The sequence below is a fragment of the Gigantopelta aegis genome, chromosome 5 (genome assembly GCF_016097555.1).
Source record: "Gigantopelta aegis isolate Gae_Host chromosome 5, Gae_host_genome, whole genome shotgun sequence".
Taxonomy (NCBI): domain Eukaryota; kingdom Metazoa; phylum Mollusca; class Gastropoda; order Neomphalida; family Peltospiridae; genus Gigantopelta; species Gigantopelta aegis.
The window spans coordinates 22739127-22743917 of record NC_054703.1 but is presented as its reverse complement, the minus strand read 5'-3'; the positions used below and the strand labels follow the sequence as shown (position 1 = coordinate 22743917).

The following is a 4791-nucleotide window of genomic DNA, read 5'->3' as shown; positions in this document are numbered from 1 at the left end:
TTTATTACCACTGTTGCCAGATAAATCGCGTTAACCTTGCAATTAATTACATTTATACCATTTAAAAACAGGCACTAATTCCACTGTTAATGATTTGAATGGTATGACCTTTCTCGGTTGTGGCCTTGTGTAAAGGGGGATTAATTGTGTTGTGGTTGAAAATAAAATCATCATTATTGCAATATATGCTGTGCTTTTTTCGTCGTCTTTCATGAACAATATAATATAAATTGATTAGTTGGTCATTTGTAAGTGCATGTCATCAAAAGTGTTGGCTTCGTATTGATGTCCATTCAACTCTGTCTTCTGCCGCAATTCGTCACTCCTATGATCAGATGATAAAATTAATATACCGGGTATACTGTTACTGCAAAGTTTTGTTCAGGAAGATGAAAAAAAGCCATTCCGTTAGCGAAAATGATATGCCTGTCGTCAGTCAGGTGTACAAATGAATGGAGTATGACTTGCATCGATACGGACACAATTAAATTGTTTTCTATATATTTTGGTGTCAATCAGAAAAACGGCAAAAAGTTATCAACTTTATGAAATTATTAAAGGGACACGCCCTAGTTGTTGACCATTATGCCTTTGTTTTTCGCTACTAAATCCATTTTCTCACAAATAAAATTGCACTTTAGTTACATTTTATTATTTAGAATATATGTTTGCATTCACCTGAAGTGTTTTTTGGTAACCCTGGTAATCCTGGTGTTTGTAATACCACAAAATGCATTTTTCGTATTTCTTAAAAACGCACGCGCGTTTGAGAAAACAAAAACCGTTGAGCAGACATGGTCTAATCTATTTTTAGAGGGGATCTTCACGTTTCAACGTCACATACGTTGGTATACCACGTGGCCGTTATCAATTTGGTTCGGTTTGTTTTCTCGTGCACGGTTCGCGCAATCAACATCCGATTTGTTGGCGTTTCCTTGTCATTCATTTCCGAGGTTTTTCTTCACTGTTCTTGAACATTTTCATTAACAATAAAGTTCAGACAAGTAAGTATCTCAATACAAAACGTTACAAACCCTTAAAACCAATAGTACCCGGTGCCGAATAGCAAATGTAGGTTAATTGCGGTTTATATATAAAATGTATCATTTCAAACTCTGTAGTATAGTCAACATGGCCAGTGACGGAGTATCATTGTCGTCTTATTCTGATTCAAGTAACATGATTGCTGCAGCAGCCACTGTCTCAACAGAAGCACCCAAACTCATTCCTTTCGCTGTTCAGGTCAGAACAATTGGAACATGCACAGGAGAGGTGAAAGAAATGCACCCCAAGTCTGTGTGCACTCTGGGAAATGTGTCGTGACATAGGCTTCGAGCGACATATACCGGTGACATCATAATACTAACTTTCAAAATTATTTCCAGTAATTGGGTCACGGGGATTCCCATGGTATTTATCGATATAAAACATGCTTTTTCACTCTATTTTTATAAAAACGTGATCTAAGAGTGTTACAGTTTTGTAAATTAACCAAAATTAGAATTAATTTTCGCGGGCTAAAAGTAGGGCGTCCGACTTTAATTAGAAATTAAATCCTCGGAAATCAGTGAAATAAGGCGTTAAAATGTCCAGGATGCCAAAACTGCAGGGGGCTTTGTCCCAAGAAACTCCACCATGGCTCAGCCTCCTCCGGTTCACTCCATCCCAATCGAGCCACCCCCTTATTATTTTCTATATCCGCCACTGGTATTGTGAATTAGAAGTATCGAGACACCCCTAATAGTAATGGAAATATACTTGGACGTTTTTAAGAGAAACGTTATACCAGTGCTGGTTATATGTATAACATTTTCATTAATTAACCATCAACACAACTGATTGCCAAATTCTATTTTTAACATAAATATTAACATTTCAGGCATTAATTGCGGGGAGCCTCTCGTTGTTCCAAATGCCATCAAGTCTAAGAATGGGACAAAGTTTAATTCAGTAGCCAATTACATTTGTGACGTTGGTTACGTCATGTCTAACGGAACCATGACGTCATCCACGTGTGAATCGACTGGACAATGGACGTCAGTGAACATGTCATGTACTGGTAAGGGCATTAGGTTATTATTAAAGGGACATTCCTGAGTTGTCTGCACTTTTTAAGATGTTATCGACTAACAGAAACTTTTTAACGATTGTAATTACATTTCAAACATATTCCCGTGCCCACTCTGCTTTCCGAACACGCAGACAACATGTTCTTTCCCAACATCAGAGAGCTTCTAAAGATCCTTGCTGTCTTACCCATAGGCAGTACAGAGGCAGAGAGATCGTTCTCCTGCCTTAGACGAATACACACATAGCCTCGTATTACCATGACTAGAGACAGACTAGCTGACCTGGCTGTTATCCCCCCCCCCCCCAAAAAAAAAAACCCCACAAAAAAACCCAACAAAACCCCCAAAAAACAACCACCTCATCAGTTGAATGGATCCACCGAGTTGGTTCGATTCTGCAACGCCAGCACCTCGAGCAAGCACTCAACCGATTGAGTTACCCCTCCTCCCCCCCCCCCCCCACACACACACACACACACACACAAACACACATCATCGGACATAAGGCTGGTAGGTATTGGGTTCGTATCCCTGTACCGGCTCCCACCTAGAGCTGTTTCAGACACATTTTCTCTGGTTTAGGTCCATAAATCCATTCACTAATGTATTACTCCAAATAATCCATTTCACAATAACTTTAGCCTTTTAGTATACATATGATACTACTACTACTATTACTACTACTACTACTACTACTACTACTACTACTACTACTACTACTACTACTACTACTACTATAATACTACTATGGCTACTACTACGACGAGGACTACTACTACTACTACTACTACTACTACTACTACTACTACTACTACTACTACTACTACTATAATATTACTATGGCTACTACTACTACTACTACAACTACTACTACTACTACTACCACTACCACCACCAGCACACCACTCCTACTCCGACTACTACTACTACCACCACCACCACCACCACCACTACTACTACTACTACTACTACTACTACCACTACTACTCCTTTTCCTACTACTACCACCACTATTACTACTGCTACTCATACTCCTACTTCTTCTCGGAGCGGGAGGGTGTGGGATCGACCCCCGTCAGTGGGCCCATTGGGCTATTTCCCGTTCCAGCCAGTGCACCACGACTGGTATATCAAAGCCTTTGTTATGTACTACTCTGCCTGTGGGATGGTGCATAGAAAAGCTGAGTTATTGCATGAATGACTGGTTACAATATAACAATAAATTCGATCGTGCATGAACAGCGACATATGTAACCAGATGGTATTTTAGTGATTTTAAGCTATTGCACTGCACAGTACACAAGCACACCTGCACTGAGTTTTAATTAGTGGGTTCATTTTTTGGATCAGTAACTGCAGCTTGGGATGGTATTTGGCTTTTGACCAGTGGCCTGTGACACCGACCACGGCTCTGCGATTGGCTAATTTGGCTAAGCCAACTGGTGACCAATTACTCTTTTCAAAATCTCACCTGGCAAGAAGACATGTTTTTCCTACTCTAAAAAGTTCGCCATCTTTGAAATCCTGAGGTTAGTTTTATTTACACTTTCTTATTTGCAGTTCTTTATACTAATATGCATAACTTCAAATATCATTAAGAAGTAATTGCAGTTTTGTAAATTATAGTTAGTATTAAATATAAATCTGTGTGAAGAATTAGACATAAACGTTATTTAGTTAAGAAGTAATGCTGGCTTATTTAATAGTTGGATTATATATGCAGTTATATCTAAAGATGTATATAGGTGTAATAATTAAAGTATAATTATAATAAACCTTGTTGTAGCTGAATGATTAATAATTAATAGTATTCATTTAGCATGTCAATACGAAATCGAAAATGCCTGTATTTGTATATATTATGTATGCTATGTAACAGTTGTGATCCATGTTTTATTATTACTGTATTTGTTTTATAGTTAACTGATCAAGACCTTCAATCTCTGTGTCGCCCTTACGACAACATCGAAAGGTAGACTATTGTTTGTTTCTTCAGGTCACGGCCCGTGCAGTATATTCACTGCTCGTGCTAATTGTGTACTGTGCAAATGTCTATTTTTCATTATATTGTGAATATAAGTTAGTTTAGATTATTTATTAATGTTTACTTTTCTACATTGAGAATATGTTACCATATGGGTTATTTAATAACGTTAAATTAATAAATATTTAATTATATGCTTGAAGTAGCGCTTATTCAATTAGTATATCTAATTGTGTTTTTAATCAAGAGTATTCTATTTTGTTTATAAACATACTGCAGAGAGTATACATATATTTGTATAACGTGAGAGTATATTTGTATAACTTTAGTATCTTTTTATGCGGATGTATGTATCATCGTGTTTTATATATTTTAAGATTATTGCTATTGTTTTACAGGGTTTTGTGACAGACTACCCTCAATAAAGAACCCTATGGAATTGCTTTCGTCTTTTGTTGACGATTAGTGATAGTAACAATGGAGCCGACGTTTAAGGAGAGGGGGATGGTCGTCAATATCGCAGGGAGTTGGAGGTGGTCGGTTTTCGCCGCAATTAATCGGCTTATGCCAGAGGTCATCGGTGGTCGGGAATTATCGGATTTGGATTTCGGAAGTTTGGACTGATGATGATGATAACTAGTTTAACGTGCCCATATACCACCAGAGTTTCGAACACGCCCATCCCGAGTCCGACCTCCGATAAGATCGGTGGCCTGACTCGGGATGGAGGGGGGGGGG

General features: G+C 38.2%; 1 long non-coding RNA gene across 1 annotated transcript; it reads left to right on the top strand.

Moving 5' to 3' along the window:
• Positions 1-3376: 3376 nt before the first annotated feature.
• Positions 3377-4495, top strand: LOC121373836. Its single transcript, XR_005958142.1, has 3 exons — positions 3377-3598; positions 3989-4041; positions 4452-4495. It is a non-coding gene; the product is annotated as an uncharacterized LOC121373836 (long non-coding RNA).
• The last annotated feature ends 296 nt before the right edge of the window (positions 4496-4791 follow it).